Source organism: Megachile rotundata, chromosome 12 (assembly GCF_050947335.1).
Source record: "Megachile rotundata isolate GNS110a chromosome 12, iyMegRotu1, whole genome shotgun sequence".
In the NCBI taxonomy this organism is placed as follows: Eukaryota; Metazoa; Arthropoda; class Insecta; order Hymenoptera; family Megachilidae; genus Megachile; species Megachile rotundata.
Window position 1 is genome coordinate 11,107,442 of NC_134994.1, and position 21,224 is coordinate 11,128,665.

At 42.9% G+C, this 21,224-nt stretch overlaps 1 protein-coding gene across 1 annotated transcript in view; it reads left to right on the forward strand.

The window, feature by feature from the left end:
- Window positions 1-21,224, forward strand: part of LOC100876425 (LIM domain only protein 3) — a 190,215-nt gene that overhangs the window by 67,190 nt on the left and 101,801 nt on the right. The window lies entirely within an intron of this gene.

The following is a 21,224-nucleotide window of genomic DNA, read 5'->3' on the forward strand; positions in this document are numbered from 1 at the left end:
TGTCTTCATTTCATTTCCACATGACCATTCGTTGCAACTTTTTTTAATTAATCTACGTTATAAAATAGTGAGGCACATACTGTATGTTATGTATGTTTGCAACGAGATGCAACGAAGGGTTAAGTAAAATATTAACGTCGTATTGGATTCTACGATGTTCCTTTTATTCCCCATTTTATATCCTCTTGAGTACATGATGGGAGCTGTGGGGACTATTTGGATGAGGACTAGTTAGAGAGAAAATTATTTATATTTTAAAATTATAAGATTTAAGAATTTTTACAGTTTCAAACTTCCAAATTTTTAAAATCTTGAATTTCTAAATTCCTATAGTTACGAATTTATAAATTTCCCAATACCTAAATTGCCGAATCACTAAGTTTCCTAATACCTACATTTCTGTATCTCTAAATTTCCGAATTCTTACGCATCGGATTTCTAAATTTCGAAATTCCTACGCACCGAATTTCTAAATTTCGAAATTCCTACGCACCGAATTTCTGAATTCCCAAATTCCTACGCATCGAATTTCTAAATTCCCAAATTCTCACGCACCAAATTTCTAAATTTCGAAATTCCTACGCACTGAATTTCTAAATTCCCATATTCCTACGTACCGAATTTCTAAACTTCCCAAATTCTCACGCACCGAATTTCTAAATTTCCAAATTCCTACGCACCGAATCTCTAAATTCCCGAATTTCTATGCACTGAATTTCTAAATTCCCAAATTCCTACGCACTGAATTTCTAAATTCCCAAATTCCTACGCACCGAATTCCTAAATTCCCAAATTCCTACGCACCGAATTTTTCTAAATTCCCAAATTCTCACGCACCGAATTTCTAAATTCCCAAATTCCTACGCACCGAATTTCCAAATTTCCAAATTCTTACGCATCGAATTTCTAAATTTGAAATTCCCAAAATTAACAAATCTCCAAATTTCCGGATCTCTACTCTCCCGAATTTCTAAATTCCCAAATTTCTAAATTTTCGTGTCCCCAAACTCCCCAATACTTAAATGCTAACTTCTGAATTACCGAATTCCCAAAATTTCCAAGTCCCTAAATCCCCGAATTCTTAATCAGCGAATTTCTAAATTTCCGAAACCCTAAATTCCTAGATCCCTAAATCCCCAACTTCCTAAATTTCTAAAACCCTCAATATCCAAATCCCTAAATCTCCTTTATAAATTTATAAAACCCTACTTATCCCATTTCCAAACCCCAAAATTCTAAAATGTCCACCTGCCCAAAACAGTCCAATCGTTAACCTCAATATGCACAACGTTCGTGTTTTCCTTCCCTTCAGTATCCTATAATGCTCCTCCGCCCCCAATAACGTTTGTTAACCCTCTTCGTATTATCCGGTTGATCCGCGTCTCGAAGTTGTACGAGAATCGACGAGAAGTAAAAACGTGCCTGTAGCGAGATCCGTTGATTTGTGGAGGCCGTATTGTCCGCTCGGTACAAGGAAACGGTTAGAACGAAGCCAGGACAGGTTCAGGATTGTGAAAGGGAAGCCGGGAAAAGGGGTGAGGGTGAAACAGCCAGGGGGAGGCAACGCGATTTCCCTAATGTCTTCCAGCCCACGGAGTTGAATGTTATTATGCACGGTGAAGACTTTATAATAGGACGTTGAAACTCTTTAAAACTCGCGGATCCTCTACCCTCTCAAGCTGTTGGCCTCGAAAAGGCTCGTCACGGGACTTCAACGATTATCCTCGATACCCTCAAAAATTGAACCTATCAGATCTACATCTCCTGAATTCGACTTTTGAAGGAATTCTTGATAGAATCGTTATTTGTAGTTTTGACGTTTGGGTTTAGGGGTAGGAGACAGGTAGGAGATTTTCAAATATTCAAACTTTCAAAGATGCTGCAATTTCTTAAACTTATGTTAAATTTTTATATGTTTGAATATTAGAATTTTTTACTTTTCAGATTTCTAGATTGATCTTCCAAATTTGCAGAACTTCAATTTCTGAAATTTACATATCTTCAAACTCTTAAATTTTCAAATCTTAATTGCACAGATCTTTAAATCCCTAAATGCTTGAAACCCTAAACCCTTAAGTTCAAGTTCCATCATCTGCAAGTTTTAAAATTTCTGTCTCCAAACTCCTACATCTCCACATTATCTAATTTCCTAAATTCTCAAACCCCCAAATTTCACAACCCCTAACCTCTAAATTCCTCAATCCCTAAGTCCCAAATTTCCAAACTCCAAATTCGTCAAAATCCGAAAACAAACCTCCAACTTCCTGAATCTCTAAATTTACAAATTGCCAAAATCCGAAACCCCCAAGTTCCTAAATCCCCAAATCTCCAAGTTTCCAAACTCCACGTTCCTCAAAATCCGAAACCCCCAAGTTCCTGAATCCCCAAATCTCCAAATTTCCAAATTCCACGTTCCTCAAAATCCGAAACCCCCAAGTTCCTGAATCCCCAAATCTCCAAGTTTCCAAACTCCACGTTCCTCAAAATCCGAAACCCCCAAGTTCCTGAATCCCCAAATCTCCAAATTTCCAAACTCCATGTTCCTCAAAATCCGAAACCCCCAAGTTCCTGAATCCCCAAATCATCAAACCCCAAATTCGTCAAAACCAAAGATCAATTCTCCAAGATTCCTAAACTATCAAACATCCATCTCCACCCCCAAAATTTTCAATATCAAATCATCCAAGTTCGCAGCCAGTCTGACAGGAGATCCAGCGCAGGTGGTCAGACCCAGGGCCCAGTAACGCGAATACGTGGATGGTTGACAGAGTATCCTTCATGGGAAATAAGGTACGAGGGAGATTAATTGGAGCCTTCTTCGAGGGCGACAGAGAAGGGTATAGAAGAGGACGGACAGAAGGGGAAATTGGGAAGAGACAGAGTTAGCGAACGAGAAGAGCAAGAGGGGTGAACGGGAGACAGTGAGGATAGCCCGGGGGCGAGCTTTTTGCCGAACACATAATGCATAGCGAAGGATGACACCCTTATCTCGGGATCTTTAATTCCGTGAGCCGCCGCGAGGGGGTTGCCGCGTCGTCATTTGTCGGTTGCAACCGCGGGTCCCTGGCATCCCAGAGTGGATGGATAAAACCGGCAGCGCTGTTAACATCACCGTTGGATACAGGGGCTGGAAATTGCCTTGGCTGATTTCATTTCGGTCCAGATTATTTTAAGGGGTTCTGCTTTTCTTTCCCCTACTCTTATCCCGCTTTCCGACCGCTCGTCTTATCCTCTTACGACTTCGACGTGATTAATGCGACTCCGGGAACGATCGTCACCGATCGAGACTGACTGATTAATTTATACGCGATCGCGCGACGGTATTTGTCGGAAAACGACAAGAAAAATGGGGTGTACGTTGGTTTCTAGGTTTACCTCTTTTAAGAACTAATGTGTTAATTCGGAGATTTAGAAATAAGGAAAGTTAGGAAATTTGGAATTTGAGAGTATGAGAAATTGGGGGTTGAAAATTTGGGAAAATAGGAATTTGAAAAATTGCTAATATGAGGAACTAAAATCACAAGAATTCCAAGATCTAAAACCTCATAAAATCAGTAAACTTGAAAATTAATAAAATTAAAAATTTCTAAACTATCTTCCAATTCATCCACCTTCCCCGAGACAGCGTACGCTTCTCAATCCCTCTTCCCCCACAAATCCCTCTTTCCCTCGACGCTGCAACGTTTGACCGGTATCGGTAAGTTTTTCTCTTCACTTTCTGCAAACAGCCCCGTAAACAGTGGTCGAAAAGGACAGTTGGAGGGATGCATCGTGCGGCGATTAAAGTGTCACGTAACGGGGTAGACAGGGGCTCGGGGTGCCGGTAAGGGGTTCCTTTTGAAACGATCGTGTGTAGAGTAACTCACGGAAGCAACGGGGTGCACGGGAGCGGCCGCGTTATGATCCGGACATCCTTTTCGGTCGAGACGAATAGAAGTTCGAGCAGCGTGCGCGCTCGTATTTCAGGTTTTATCGCTCGAAAACGTCGAGGGTGGGCCGGTCGTCGTGCTCGACAAACCGTGCACCGAAAAGCGGCAGCTTGGCGGGCGAACCAAGAACGAGCAGTCCTGGTAAGATAAGCTGAGATACCGATGTATCGATCTATCGATTGTGCGTAATTTGAAGGAGAATCTCTCATTTCTGACATCTGAAGGTAGTTGAAATATGGAGCAACTTTTTACAGTCATAGATTGACACGTGGATAAAAAAATTAATTGGTAGATTATCTTGAATCGAGTAGTCGCGAGTTATCGACTTGCGGGTATAGCTTCGTAGGTTATTTTCATCCCTTTAACGTGTCAAGCATATGCGTAAAATATGTCCTCAAGAAGTACATTACACAGTTTTATTAAAATCGATCAGAGAAGGTAACGCTTTCGCAGAATATTTTATCGTGCCACCCCTATTTTACAAGGGAATAGAAGATGAAAGAAGATTGTCGGTAACGATAGGATTATATCGTAGATCGATCAGCAGTAAATGTTAAACGGAATAAATGTCCGAACACGAAAAGATGACGTTTATGGGTAAGTAAAATATTCGGGGATGTTCTTTTACGGCTGATTCGGGGCTAATGAAGGACATTAACGACTTAATAATTTGTAGCGAAGAAATCCATAAAAGGGGTAGGAACCGATGACTACGGCGGAATACGATGTAATATCTGTCGGCAAAGCGGAAAAGGAAGGTTCGTGATCGTAACAGTGGTTGGTAGAAATCGGAGCGGCTTTATCCCGGTGTATTGTCGGCGCGCATCCTAAAGCAATCACACGGGCGGCCGGCCAACCCACCATTACACGATATACTGCCTTAACTTTGGACGGAGAAGCGACGTCGGCGTCGCCCTGCGTCGCGCCGCTACGCCGCATCGCGAACGTTACGTATAGGGTGTACCGAAGGAAATAACCGTCATCTGTATTCGCGATAACATCGTAATTGAATGCGGTTGACGGGGATTTGCTGTACGGCAAGCGACCACCAGGCCCATAACCGTTCCCTTTTACCTCGGCTGCCTTCACCCTCAGTCATCCTTCTCCTTTTTTCCCGCAACCACCTCGTTTCGTTCCTCTCCCTTCCACCCCTCGTCCCTTTCGTCCATACTTTCTTCCTTTCTTTCGTTCCTTTCTTTCCACCGGCACGTCGGTTTCTTTCTTCGTTCTGCCCGCTTTCGTTCTCTGGCCCGCCACCCCCTCCACCCGGCGAGTATTAATCATATCGAGGTGCGGAAAAATCTACTTCGCCGACGTTTCGAGCGTGTCGTGGTGGCGTCACGTACACGCGGCCGCCCCGATGGGCTGGGGAAAACTGAATGGCGATACGAAGATAGCAAACGTAGGAAAGAAAGTTTATGAGGGGTGTTTCGTGAAAAGGGATTCTATATGTCGCCGCGTACGAGAGTGGACCGTGATACGGTTGCCGCCGACACAAAAGAAGTCGCTGAACTTTTAGACGCGAGTTCTCGGAAGCAATTCCTGGGGGTGGTCGGCAAAAAGCGTGCAGCGATGAAAACGCGCGAACATCTCGATTTCAATTAGTCCCACCACCCCTATCGCCTCGCCCTTCCCGTCTCGCGTTAATATCGTTGCTCCGCTCGCGGACCATTTCCATGGATACGCGACGGAACGCGTCGCATCGTTGCGGCCATCATAAAGGAGTAACCTCGTCAGGGTGTATCGGAGTGTAAAAATCAATTAACAGAAAATAAAAACACACTTGCCGGAGATAGGTGGGATTGTTCGGGTGCATCGATACCCGCTATCGGGTCTGTACAGGGTCGGTAAGCGGGCAAGAAAGAGGACGAAACACACGTGTCGGGATAATGAACGGAAACGGGAGCTGGTTTCGCGAACCGATCCAGAATGGATAGATCGCCGCTCTCGGTTTTGCGCCGCGAGCTGATGGGAAATACTTGTTTCCTCGCCACTGTCACGAGACTGTCACTAGATTGGCACACGACCGTCTGATTTCGAGCTCTATTAATGGCCTTCCTCGTCCCTCTCGCGACATTTCCCTTCCCTTCTACTTTTGCCCTCTCATCAACGCCTCTCTGATACCCTATATCCGCGCGAAAATTATTTACTGATTTTCAGTTATTTTACGTTAAACTTTCTTATTTGGAGGCTTTACGTATTTGGAAATATTCAAACTTCCATTTAGGGACTTGAGATTTTAAGAATTGTAGACTTAGAGACTTGAGGACTTGAACACTTAAATAATTAGCAATATAGTACTCTAGGATTTTGTGTACCTAAAAACTTGTATATGTCGAGATTTTCAAACATAGTGACTTGAGAACCCGAAAATTTGAGGATTCATTCCTCCAGAAGCTGACAAGTACAAAAATTTTATGGGTCGCTTTTAAATTTCGCTTAAAAGTTTGAAAAGTACATTTCAAGTTTGTACAGTACGACAAAATGGAGGACAAAAAGCAGTGGATTTACACCTGTTCAGCATCCAGAGTCTACATTACACCAGACAGTCTACATTGAAGTCCAGACATTACATAGTGCACGAGTTTATTCGAAAACCTCTGCACGATTCACTGTTGACTTTGTTGTCTCTTCTTGCATCGTTAAATGAACACAGTATGTATTATTCGGGACGTTACTTCGCGGACACGAGCAAATAATTCGGTCAGGAGAATCAATAAATCGTATTACATAAATAACGATGGTTGGTGGAATCGATGTTATCCAACGATACGTTACAATGAGCTATCTCGCGCCGTATTACGGATGGATGCCCGTAATCTGCGGTGCTGGCGCCGGCCAACCGGTGCCCATTCTACCAGGAATTATAGAGATCCGACACTTTTCCATGGGAAGGATAAAAATGGGGATCGTAAGAATTTAAGTCCCGGTACAGGGGTGCCTTTGGTGTTTTGTAACCGTGAATGGTCGTATAGAAGGTGTCATGTAATTGATGGCAAGCATGAATGGGGTGGTTTTAGTCCGGTTTTTCAGACTGATCTAAATTTCGTAATAGCATTCGCAAACAGTCGGTTACCTAATTGTTGTGTAACTGACGAGCTCTCAAAATTAACTGTCACGAAAACAAAGCTCTGACAGTTTCTGCTTCATTGGAGTATTAATTGTAACACAACTGGACGATCGAAAAGTACTGACGATAATGTACAGCATCTAAGTTGCTGTCGGACTCGCAGTACTTATCGAGCGTAAAGACGACTTGGCGCGGAGAGATCAAGGGACTCGCCGAAGACAATAATCGCGCGTAAGCAGAGCATTAGGGGCAAGTTAGTTGTCCGTAAGCCCCCAAAGTACGAATTAGTGCCTGGCGAGCACTATCGGCGGAGGAGTTTCTGGTCGGAGGGCGATTTTCCAGAGGTCCTTAACCACTATGATGCGAGCACAGTGGCGCGTCAACGACTCGGGAAACAAGTTAAGAATATTACCCTTCAGAGTACACGCTAACTTCGTGGTCGACCCTAACGGTCCACCTATTTCAACTGCCACTGTTATGCGAGGACAGACGATTCGTATAAACTAGGGCAATTAAGGGGTACTCAGGCATTAGGACATATGCATTTGCTAGTGTAAGAGTACAGGAACATTATGACATAGGAATCTAAGATAGACCTGGGATATTATACTGACAAAGACATATACACACGTAGGAATCTGGAATCATAGGAACTTAAAAATGCAGAAATCTAAGGGCAAGGTGTATTGAAGACAAAAGAACCTTAGATTCTAGAAATTGATGACTATGATACAGAAGTGTAAGAGTACAGGAACATTATGATATAGGAATCTAAGATAGACCTGGGATATTATAGTGACAAAGACATATACACATGTAGGAATCTGGAATCATAGGAACTTAAAAATGCAGAAATCTAAGGGCAAGATGTACTGAAGACAAAAGAACCTTAGGATCTAGAAATTGATGACTGTGACATAAAAATGTAAGAGTATGTATAAATTTGACGGTGTAAGTAAGAAGTGGATGGGCGTTAAGAACGCAGCCATTAGCGAACAGGAAAATATTTAAATTCTAACAGCGATTTCGTTTACGCAAGTAATGGGGCAGCACGGAATGTACATACACACCGATTCAAGTATGTTCCCCGGTAAAAGTGGTGCATGCTAATTAGCCGACAATACGTACCGAGAGCACGGTCGATGCTAACTACCTCGATATTCGAAATTTAGGGGACAGGAGTTTCGTTTGCGCAATCAATAGGACGGTGCAAAACGTTCGCCTCGATTGAAGTGCGTGCTAACGAACGATGCAAATAACCAGCCGGAAAAGTGGTGGACGGTATTTTCATTCTCGTTTGCGCCGAAATATCGGCATCATTACTTCATACGAAGCATCGAAAAACGTTTAATCTAAACGATCCGATGTAACGGCCGTTGAAAGCCGAACAGAAATTAGCCAGGTTTTGTATTTTTTATTAACTCACTCGAGGTCGACAGAGTCGTTGATCGCACAGAACGAACGTCGGCCATTCTTCGAGCGGATCCGATTCATAAGCAACAATTCGTGCGTGTCGAACACGCCGCGAGTGAAAAGCGCAAACTTCTGAGCTTCGAACCGTGCCCTTATCGTTCCCTTGTGCAAAGAGGACACGTTAATGCGTCTCGTTTAAGCGAACGCGTATTTAACAGGCTCTGATGCTGAAACGAGCTGTCGGGAATAGAAAATCTGTAATTACCGCGTCCTCGTGCAGATGTAATTTGCGCTAATTAACTTGGAAGCATTTTTTCCTCCCGTCTCTGTGCGCCGCCTCTCACTGTTTCGCGACTCGACCCGGCTACGCTCTGCTCAGCTCGGCTCGGATCACGTTTTTGCCAAGGCTCTCCTTTTTGCGACAACTCGCGCGCTCCTTTAATTGGGACGTTGGCTAATCGAATGACGCAACTAACGCTCGTTTCTCCTACGTAAAACGATTCGATCGTCGCGTTAATAAGACGATTAGCCCAGAGAAATCCTGATAAAATATGCCCGATCCCGACGGAATAATTACTACGGGTATTTTTATGGACCCTCGTTTTAAATTGCCAAACCTTTCGATGCTTACAATTTTTTACCTCCAACAGATCTTTCGGATTTAGAAATTGTGGCAACCGAATTGGGAATTTATAAATTAGGAGATCTTCAAGATCCAAATATTCTTGAATTCGATTTATGCATTATATCATTATACATTGATTTATACATTATAAAATTTACATTGTGATTTTGTGAATGTTCAAACATTCACTTGGAAGTGCAAGTATTTCCAAAATCGTAAATATAGAATCTCCAAAATAAGAGATACTAATCACACTTGATGACTATATAGAAGCCATAAACATTTGGATGATCTGCCATCAGCGCGCCAAATCAGCGATCAAGCATGAGCATCCCCGTCCTTACAGAAGAAAAATAGCACTTTATATCTCTATTTCTAGGATTCCAGCTCGTTCGTTCTCGGCTACCGTAAGCCCGACGGGGATCGTTCACGATTTTACGAGGGACTAGAGTCGAGTATCGGTGGGCAATTATCCGCGAAACAAACAGGTCCGCGAGGGAAAGTCTAACGACTGTCGGGGTCTTCCCAGCGATTACCTCAAAGCAAACCGCCTAACAAGACATTGTTCCGAATAGCTTAGCCATTCTCCTTCCCCGATTCGGCCCTTTTCCACCCTTACACCCACTCCAGCGGAACCTCTTGCCACATGGAGGAACCACCACATCCAGCGGGACAACCGAACCCGCCAGCAGTTAACAACCCTGGTCTGGCGACGGTCGTTAGCAACCAACCTCGTGTCCCCCACCTATCTTCGAGTTTCTGGCTTCGTACGGCGTCCTCTTCTAATTCAAATCCGTATTCCGTTATCCCGATACCGGTCATGAGTGTGTGGAAATCATATAATAGTCAAGTTTTGTTGAGGTTCAATATTCTTTTTTTTAGGTGAATTAAGGGTTTTGGGAGAACTGATGGGATTTGTGGTGGGTGTGGGGAGTTTAGGGATTTTGGGAGGACGGGTTGGGAAGTTAGAAATTTGGGATTTTGGAAGTTTGGGGAGGAGGGAATTTGGGACGTTGGGAATTCGGGACGTTGGGTAGTTGGGACGTTGGGAATTTGGGACGTTGGAAATTTGGGACGTTGGGAGTTTGGGACGTTGGGAATTTGGGAGGTTGAGAATTCAGGACGTTGAGAATTCGGGACGTTGGGTACTTGGGGCGTTGAGAATTTGGGACGTTGAGAATTTCGGACGTTGGGAATTTGAGACGTTGGGAATTTGAGACGTTGGGAATTTGGGACGTTGAGAATTCGGGACGTTGGGAATTCGGGACGCTGGAAATTTGGGACGTTGGGAATTTGGAACGTTGAGAATTCGGGACGTTGGGAATTCGGGACGCTGGGAATTTGGGACGTTGGGAGTTTGGGACGTTGGGAATTCGGGACGTTGAGAATTCGGGACGTTGGGAATTTGGGACGTTGAGAATTTGGGACGTTGAGAACTCGGGACGTTGGGAATTTGAGACGTTGGGAGTTTGGGACGTTGGGAATTCGGGACGTTGAGAATTTGGGACGTTGAGAACTCGGGACGTTGGGAATTTGAGACGTTGGGAGTTTGGGACGTTGGGAATTCGGGACGTTGAGAATTCGGGACGTTGAGAATTCGGGACGTTGGGAATTTGGGACGCTGGGAATTTGGGACGTTGAGAATTCGGGACGTTGAGAATTCGGGACGTTGAGAATTCGGGACGTTGGGTACTTGGGACGTTGATAATTCGGGACGTTGGCTACTTGGGACGTTGGGTACTTAGGACGTTGGGTACTTGGGACGTTGGGTACTTGGGACGTTGGGTACTTGGGACGTTGGGAATTTGGTACGTTGAGAAATTGGGGCGTTGGGAATTTGGGACGTTAGGGTACTTGAGATGTTGAGAATTCGGGACGTTAGGTACTTGGGACGTAAAGTACTTGAGACGTAGAGAATTTGGGACGTTGAGTACTTCAGACGTTAAGAATTTGGGACGTAGAGTACTTGGGATGTTGAATTCTTGGGGCGTAAGGTACTTGGGACGTAAAGTACTTGAGACGTAGAGACTTTGGGACCTAGGGTACTTGACACGTTAAGAATTCGGGACGTAGAGTACTTGGGACGTTGAATTCTTGGAGCCTAAGGTACTTGGAACATTAGATACTTGAGGCGCTAAGAATTTGGGACATTAGGAATTTGTGACATAGAGTATTTAGAACGTTGATAATTCGAGGTACTTAGGACGTTAGGTATTTAGGATGTTGAATTCGTGGGACGTAATGTATCAATACCTTGCAAATTTAGCAATTTCCACCTCCACAAATTGAATCTTCAGAAGTTTTGAAACATACCAATATAAAAGTTTGGTTCCTTACGAAACTTCCCAACTTTAAAAATGTCTAAATTTGGAACACGAAATAATTCCATATCTCACATTTCTCAATGTCGAATTTTTTTGGAGTATGGTCCCCACCTAGTTACGCCAATGGTATCTGGTCGGAGGAGCTCGTTCTCGTCGATAAGAGAACGCGAACGAAGAAAGAGAGATCTTGGAACGGAAGAAATACCGCGGTCGGCTAGCAGCGGGCTCCTTTAAAAAAGTTCTTTCGAGTATATTCGCGCGTTAACGGCATTATCGCTGCCACGATAAAATCCCCCGGGTGATAATATATTCCGGCCGGCGTGCCGGGAAAAAATACAGATTAAGGTATCCTAAGCACGGATTTAATGCTTATTTATACGCCGCTAAGCACCAGCATTACCGGCGTATTACGATCCTGGCGAAACTTTTTCGCGCCTGCCTCGATTCGTCCGATCTTTCTTTCGCGAATTAGCGACCACGGTTAATTTTGATAATTGCCGTTCAAGGTACTAAAAACGTTAATAAAGTTTACGGTCGAGATGTCTACAAGTTCGCTGAATTTCGCAACCTTCTTGTCGTAAAACAAGACATACTGCTTATTAGACACCGATCATATTTATCTAATCTGAAATTAATGTTGTACAAATATATGTGAATGAAAATTACATATGTGTAACGTAACTTAACACACAATTAGTTAGACACTTATGCCATTGATAGCTAATTATTACAATGTTAAAACGAATGATCGACGTGTTGTATTCAGTGTCAAAATTCAATGGAGGTGAATATACAGGTCTAGGAGTCTGTTACATTTCATGCGTATCACATATGTCTCATCATACAACAAGAGGTTGATGTTACATATGTCTCATCATACGACAAGAGGTTAAACTAGTATCTGATAATTTACCAGATACAGTATGCAATGTCAAAGACCATAAAAGAAAGCAAAGTGCAATCAAGTTGTACCTAGAGTACCGAACTTCTGCTAATAATTAAATAAGCAATTCCCTTGGTTTACAACTCAGTACTAAATCAGTAAGGTCTGCACATGCCATCATTAATGACGGACGGTAAAAGAATCAAAGGCATCTCGGTAGAAAGAAGGTACGGGAAGACGAATCGGTTTACGAGCCTGTCAGCCTCGAAGGATCGGGATTTACCATCCAGCTTCTCTTCATCCGGCCGAACTTTCCTTCCGTTTTCCCTCGGTCGCGTCGAGTTTTAAGTATTTGATTACCACCCTGCAGAGCCGTAACGCGTTCGCGTTCAACGAGCCACCGTTACTGTTCGTTAGTAGCTGGAACGCCAACTCTGCACGCGATTCGAGGCCCCAGCTCGACAGACTTACGATACTTTGTTACTGCGCCGTTAATTTTAACGTCTCGTACGTGCCACCGATTTTACCGAGCTTGTTCGCTGTTCGCTCTCGAATATCCGATCGTATATAACGCTTTATCTTTCTCAATGTTCCTTTTTTTCCCTCCATTTATGTTGACCGTAGATTTTTTAACGATGTCCGAGCATTTGAACAAACGCGAGGTGTCGGATTGTTACTTGTCAAATGTAGATTCGTGCGATCGTAGCATTCGGTATCGTGTACCTTGTATCGTGTACAGGTATCGAAAGCATACGAGAGGATAAATTATGGTACAAGTTCATAATACAAGTATAAGTTGTAATACAAGTTTAAGTTCATAACTTGAACGTCGATATAAAATTTCTTTGCTAAGATTGACAGTGTAGCTATTGAATTAACTTGCACTATTTTGTCAAGTTTCATTATGCTCTTGTATTTGGTAATCAATTTTCAATATACTTTAATTTGGAGTTTAAGTTGAATTTGCATAGTCAACAATTGATACTATCATTGACATAACACTTCAGTTTTAACAGTGCAGCTGATTAGCTCTGACGCACCTGACGCACATAAATCACAGTGCAAGGTTTAAACATTTTTGTAATGGTACCTACATTGAGAATTAATAGTATTAATACTCAAAAGAAAATTCGTCAATGAATTCTAGATTTTTTTATCAAGAAATGAATATCACAGTTTGATTTCTAAAGAAAAAATATTGGATACTTTGTAATGGTTCATTGGAAGAATATGTCGAATTGTCGAATGATAAGTTTGAAGTCAGAATGACAATCTGTCATTGTAAGGATATTTGAACGGATGAAAATCACAGCGTTCGAAAATGTAATTACCCGTTCTCCTTAACGTAATCGGCAAGACGATCGTCTATCTCGCGGCTCGATGATTCGGCGTCGTTAAAGGGAATGCTTTCACGCCACCCTGGGGAGCAGCATGCCAGAGACATTATCACCGGTAGGCCTACGGAATTAATATGAGGACTCCCTTACGATACATCGAAACTTTAAATAGGCAAAAAGTAATCGGAGATTGCTGCGATAAGGAAACCGAGTGTCAAGATTAATCGGGGTACTTTCTTACTTCTCTTCTTTTCCTCTTCTCCTTAGTTCTTGGTGGTTTGATAGAGATATGAAGGGTGATTTTATTGTTTCGTAGAAATTTTCATGTTATGTATATAATTATGTAATACATACATAATTATGTAAAAATTGTGATGTATATAGAATTCAGCGAAGATGATGAAGTGGTAAGAAAATTAAATGTATGTGGAAAAATAGAGTGGGGTGAAAGAGGGTGGCACATGAGAAAATCTAAAAATCCAGAAGTCTAAAAATCTAAAAATCTAAAAATCTAAAAATCTAAAAATCTAGAAGTCTAAAAATCTAAAAATCTAAAAATCTAAAAATCTAAAAATCTAAAAATCTAAAAATCTAAAAATCTAAAAATCTAAAAATCTAAAAATCTAAAAATCTATAAACCTAAAACTCTAAAACGCTAAAAATCTAAAAGTGTGTCAAAATAAAAAATAACAAGAATAGATTTAAAAAACAAAAAAAAATTGATAAGTATAAAATATGAGAGATGCAACGGACATAGTACGGTCGAATTTTGATACGTGGAATAATGGGGGGTGATATAGTTGGAAAGTATCTATTCGCGAGGCAGACGTCAATGACGGTTGCACACAAAGCGTGCGCATCGTTTGGCGCGGCAATTACGAGCGGTGTCATAATGTTTCTCACGAAAATGCAATTTGCCCCGAAAACCTCGGCGATACGAGAGGCGCGTTTCGATATTGCGACGCTCGTTAATACCGCGACTCACTTCCGTCACTTTAATAGATGTCGCCGGGGAAAATCAATTTGTTCCAATTTGCGTGTTCCGCTCGGGTTTCGCGAGCACGGATTCGAACGGATTCGAGCCGCGCGTACGATAGAGAATCGTTCATCCTTAACGAACGTACGTGCATACACGGCCCTCGTAGGATACGTACGCGTAGCGAGCATTGTTCTTTTTCGTTCCGTTGGTTTTTATTTACTTCGATCCTTCACGGTCCACGTTATAATTTTTATTGGCTTCCGCGCGCCGACAATATCCGTTTCGAGCACTTCGATGAAATGAATCGCAATATTTGCCGGGGATAGATTGACGGGCATATTTTCGGCCGGTCGATCGATCGGAACGCCAATAACGAAAATTTTCGTGGAAAAACACCGGATCCGAGGTTGCCACAAGAAAATTATACATTTTCCACAGAAATTCTCTATCGACTTCGCAAACTTCCATATATTCCTACTTCCGTTCAATCCAATATGCACAAAATAACAAGATCGGTTAATACTTTCAATAACCACTATAAATCATCAAGTTATAAATTACAAAATATAAAGATCGGTTAATACTTTCAACAACCAGTATAAATCATCAAGTTACAAATTAAAAAATATCAAGATCGGTTAATACTTTCAATAACCATTATAAATCATCAAGTCACAAATTAAAAAATATCAAGATCGCTTAATACTTTCAATAACCACTATAAATCATCAAGTCACAAATTAAAAAATATCAAGATCGCTTAATACTTTCAACAACCACTATAAATCATCAAATTACAAATTAAAAAATTAAACCTTTATACTCTCCATAATTTTCCTCTTACATTCATCAGTTTCTACTTAATGTAGACTTGACAATTAACAAATTTGAATACAATCAGAAAGACAACTGTCCAGTGCTTTTCATAAATTTTATAAATCTTCTAACTTGTAATTGCAGATCAGAAAAAAGTTTGAGCATAAACGTTTTGTATTTCTATTTTCGATGACGAGGAGATCGTCAGAAGGGGTTGATTAGGTCCTTATAGGCCTCCGGGTGGCAGTGAGATGGGAACGCGTCGGTAACAGCGTCCGGCTGCTATGTCAGGTCCACGGAGTGAAGTAAAATGGACTTGAAGGGTTATGGCCAGCCATCCGTGGGCTTATGGGCTGATCGCGACCGATAGAATCAGTGTTCTGGCTCCGTGCTTTTGCTCATAATCACTTTTCGATTAATTAAATTTTACGCCCTCTGTCGTCGATAAACATTAAATTTAACGGGCCGCTCCTGCCACGCCGTTACTACTGGTTACGGTCTATAACCGAGCCACCGTTACCTCTCTAAATACAAAATGTTGCTTCTTTCTATTCCTTTTTTCTCCTTTTATCTAGCGATGCCTGAATTCGGTCTGACTATCGGCTCGATCCACTTACGTGCCTCGAGTGATCGCTTCAGTTAACTGTCGATCAAACGGTTGCAATTAACTCGCTACGGGAAGAAGTGCTTGGGTCAAAATAAAAATGTGACGCGATACGAGGTCATGTAACCCCTTGCACTATGATGTTTTTGTTAAGAGCGTCAGTCAGAATTAATTTTAGCCACAACATGAAAACAGACACAGAAACTTGAAATGTTACGTGAATTTGGTATCATGCAGTTGTTGACTGTGCAAATTGTAATTAGACTCCAAATTGAAATGTATTCGAAATTCGAGTAAAATTGGTCACAGCCGAAGTATGACATCGGCTCGTCAAAATGTAAGGGGTTAAAAGATGTATGTAAAGAATGAAATTTGGGAAGATGAAATTAGGAATTGAAATTTGACAGGGAAAAGTAAATGAGTGGAAGGCTCGCGGGTCGCGATGGAACAATCGCGTCGATTGGATCGAGCGTCTACAAGAATATCGGTTCAATTAAGAATGGTAAGTGGCCTGCCGTTAATTTGAATGCCTCGAAGAGTTCGGCCCGTTTCTCTTTGGCCCGCGACGCGGCCTCTCATAAATATGCGCTCGATAGTTAACCTTTTTCTCGTCGCTTTCGTCATTCATGAGTCTCGAGGACGAAGAAATCGAGCGGATAAAAGGGAGTCGATCGAATCCTGCTCCTCCTCCAGCTTTCTATTTCTTTCTCTCCTGCGTTCGCCGAGACTAGCGGAATCATTGTAGTCCCCGGGTAAAATCGAGAAACACAGAGTCAGTGGAGTCGGGGGTAAATCTGGCGAAGGCGGTAATTAAATTAATTAGCCTCCTCGAGGATGCAAGGATACCGACCGACTGAGACTGGCAACGGAACAGTGGAACGGAGCGAGACAGAGTCGGCTTCTTTTTCCTTAAAACGGTCTTAATTATCAGGGAATTTCCCCTACCCTCTGATTCGAGGCCACCCCTGGCCTCTCCCTCCGCAGCTTTACTCCTCGCTCTCTTCTTTTTCTTTCCTCCCCAATCCCTGTTATTCCGTCCATCGCTCTTTTTCTTACCCGGGCTACATCTCGTCGTTCCTCGTTCACGCTCGCACTTCCTGTCTCGGTCTTTCTTCCGGCTATTTATTAAGTTTTTACTTATGGCGGTGACCGTACAACAATCGTCCCGCTCCGACGGCTGGCCGATCGGATTCGGCCGCTTTCGCAGGCAGACGAAACTTTTGCCGCGCGCCGCCATGGGACGGCTCGCTTTCCACGAAAGAAGCAAAGCACTCAGAGTAATTAGAAGCGGAATTATATTCCGCCGCGTCCTGTTTCAGTTTATAAACAAGGACTCTTAAATGAAGTTCCCCTGGAAGAGGCAGGACGCTTTAATGCCCGAACGCAGAGCGCGTTCACGTGTTTCCCGATCTGCCTCCCTCCCCGCCTCTTTATCTGCTTTTCTCCCTCGGTGCCGCGTTTTGGCCTGCACGAAATTCGGCGATGCGCGACGTCGTTCTCCTCCCTGAAATTTTTTCTCCTCTCTTTTTTTCGTTTCGTTACCGTCGCTTTTTGTCGCCTTTATCGATTAAAAAAGCCGAGCCACGACTTGCCATTAAATCGCCATAAACGAACCGGTTCGGAGACGAGTTCTCGTTCGATCGGTGATCGTTAAATTTCGAAATCGCGCGGACTGAACCGATCGGTGCGAACGCGGCGGCCGATTAAAAGGGGCGCTCAACGGATTTCCAAAGGCGTGCCGTATTAACTTTCTGTTATTAATTATTATTTCGCCGGCGGTATCGATTGGGGGCCGACGCTGGATAATTGGACCCCTGGACCGTTAATAATGCCGCTCGCTCGTTGAGTTAATATTCATAAATTAGCGTTACAATAGAGTTTGTTACGCGTGCAGCTACGAGCGTCCGTGCCATTTTCCGACGTCGAATTACACCGTCTCCGGATCCAGTTACCGCCGATAAATGCCTTCTGAATTATGCCGATTCCTAGCCTTACGATGTGCGAGTTTACTCGCGCGACGATTTCATTGTTTGAAAACCGGCACTCGGACGTTGTTGCCAACCTTTGCAGCTAATTAATTCGAGACGGTAACTTGAAGCTCTTGAAGTTTCGTAGTCACATTATTGGGACTCGAATTACTATTCGGACTCTATATTTATTTAAGTATAAGTTTAATGAAAGTTAGGTTTTATTTTATCATTTATTCCTCTATGGAATACTACTGCTCGTTGCTATTATTTCATGTTACTAATCTACTGTCCTAAATATCTAGAGATATTGTTTTTAGATTTAGGAATTTGGAAACGATCAAATTAGAAAATTTCTGACTTAGAAAATTTTTAAGAGGTACTGCCTGGGACATAGTACGAATTTTAGAACAAAAAGTCCTAACAGAATAAGTCTTACCGTCCCTAGATATGACAGTTATATCGCCGACCGCGAAACGTGCGAGCGTTTCTCGAGTCATTGAGTCTCGCCATCGATCCCGTCGTTATCGAACACGCACGTTGAACGATCCCCAGGGAGCAGTATCGCGATACTAAGTTCACGACGCGACTACGAAATTAGCGCGAAGCCCCTCGCGAAGCTTCCAAGCGAGTTTCGCTCCTGTCGCAGTTTTTCCGCTTCCGTCACACCCGCGAGCGAGTTTGAGGGACACGCGTTTTAGTTTTTAATGATTATTGCGTCCCAGCTCGGCCAAGGTAGCTAGACATTACCGGGTGGTCTCCCTTTCGCGCATTTGCATATCTTTCCAGCCGTTAGGAATTGCCTGCTGGCTGCTTTCGTCCGCCCTAACCAGCCTGTACTAGCACGGACGTACTCCCAACTTTTAAGCCCTTCTACCCCTTGCTCGCTATTCTTCCGAGCCTGTTCCTCTCCCGCTTCTTCGTTCGTCTTTCTTCCTTTTGTTCTTTCCTTCGTTGCCTAACGCTGTCGCCTCTCTCTATCTCGCCGCTGTCCTCCTTTATGCGCGCGGCAGCAGCGATTGTAATTTCTCTCTTCCTAGTCTTTCGCCTTCCCTCTTCCTTTAATGACACTCGGCTTTTCGAGTGCTTTAATTAACGTTTTGTCAGGCGTTCTTTAATTAGGCCGCTTTTGAAAATATCAGTCAGCGAAAGCCGAGTACGCGACGACGAGGCGTGGCGGTCTCGCTAGCTGACTACCGGCTTGATCTACTGTTTTGTAAGAATACTGTCTCTTGATAAAACGTTCCGTTAAATGTTCTCATACAACGTTCGATCCGCAAACACAATTAATTTCTTGTACTCTTCATTAATTCAACCTATTCCATTAGCCTGACTATGTTAACAAAAGTTGTTGAAATTTTAAGTATATTTTGTATTCGGAATCCTTGATAATGCAAACTTCAATTAGTATTAAAATCCATACTCGTTCACGACGCAAAGGATTTAGGTAATGTGTGTCATAAGTGCGTCACGACAAGCCTTGTTAATTGTACATGAAATTAGTCAATTCAGAGTACACTTACATTTTCTCCAACCAAATAAAATCAGTCATGACGCAAACGATTTAGATAATGCGCGTCACGAGTGCGTCAGGACAAGCCTGGTTAATTTTACATAAAATTAGTCAACTCAGAGTAGATTTATATTCTCTTGGACCAAACAAATATACATAAAAATAAAAGTTGGTAAATTCACTAAATGTCGAAGTTTCCGATATATTTCGATAGGGTTATATTTGCAATTGACTGTACCGAGCGACTATTGGTCATTACTTATTTACGTCAACGGCAAAGGGGTTAATGAACGATTCGTTGAACGGATTTATAACGGAAAACTGTGAACGCAAAATTAGCAGTAGTACGCGACGATGAGATAAATCATTTTTATTCGAAACGAGTCTCTTTCTAACGTTTCTTTGCTGGAAGGTATCTCGAATAGCTATTCGTCGAGAATCCATGTTTCTGGCTAACGTTTTCACGCTTTACGTAACAGCGATCGTTTCCTTGGAATCGTAGCTCCGTCGAGCATTCTGGAAAACGAATCTTCCGCTCTCGAACGCTTACGCGCCATTAAATGTTCACGCTGCGATCGTCGAAATTCGCGCGAATGCCGCGCTCTCTCCTTATCATCGAAACGAGTAGGTTCATAACCTTCTCGTATCGAGCGTGGTGTGGTTTACACGTTATTTAGCTGGCTCCCCGACCCGAGGTGGTCCCAGCGAAATTATTGTCCGACAGCGTCCTCCTGATAAACGTCCTTATCGATCATACGCTTTATTCGAACGAACATGGCGTCGAATTACGAGACGAGGAGGAAATCGTCCCGCGAGACGTCCCCGGCGATAAAAGTTCGTCGCAAGGAAAAAACGATTCGAGTCGGACGAGCAACGGAACGGACAATACTTGAACATCGACTCGCAAGAGACCCCTGTATAGAGATAATATCTGTATTTCATTAACATTATTCTCTGCGGTAGACTCGGCCCGTCTCTGTGTTCCCTGTACGCGAGACCCCAACAAGGTAAACGGCTCCTCGAAAAGGGGCTCGATTGTGCGTTTCAAACCCTTCTCGTGTACGTGTTGCGAGTCGCGATCTTCCGCGAAACTTACTCCACCCACGAGACCTCGTCGCGGCTATAGCCTCGTAATTAGAAACTGATTGCGCGAGGAATTTCATTTAAATTTCTCACTCTTCGCGGAAACGCTTCTGTCCTGCTCTAGACGATCCTTTATATTACGGGGGCAGATTACGGAACGCGAAACAACCCGACAATTTCCGACCTCAGATTTAAATTGTGTACTTTCAGCTAATTGCCAGCGGCCTTTCGAATAACCTGTAACGCTCCACTTTCGGAAATTTCGGATACTCGGAGTTTCGGGGTTTCATTTGCAATTTTAGGACTTTGGATTTTGAGGCTTCGGTACGAAACTGAGAGTTCAGAATTTTAACCCCTTGCACTATGATGTTTTTGTCAAGTGCGTCCGTTAGAACTGACTAATTTCTGCCATAACATGAAACCAGAACAGAAACTTGAAACGTTATGTGAATTTGGTATCATGCAGTCGTTGACTACGCAAATTATAGTTGAACTTGAACTCCAAGTTGAAATGTATTCAAAATTCGAGTAAAATTTGTCATAGCCGAAATGTGAGTGCGTCACCAGTCAGACTCGTCAAAATAGCGTAAGATGTTAAAGCATCGCAACTTTGAAAGTTTGAAAATTTTTTATTTTGATGCTTAGGGAGAATGGTACTTTGAGAGATTTGAGAGTAGCGGG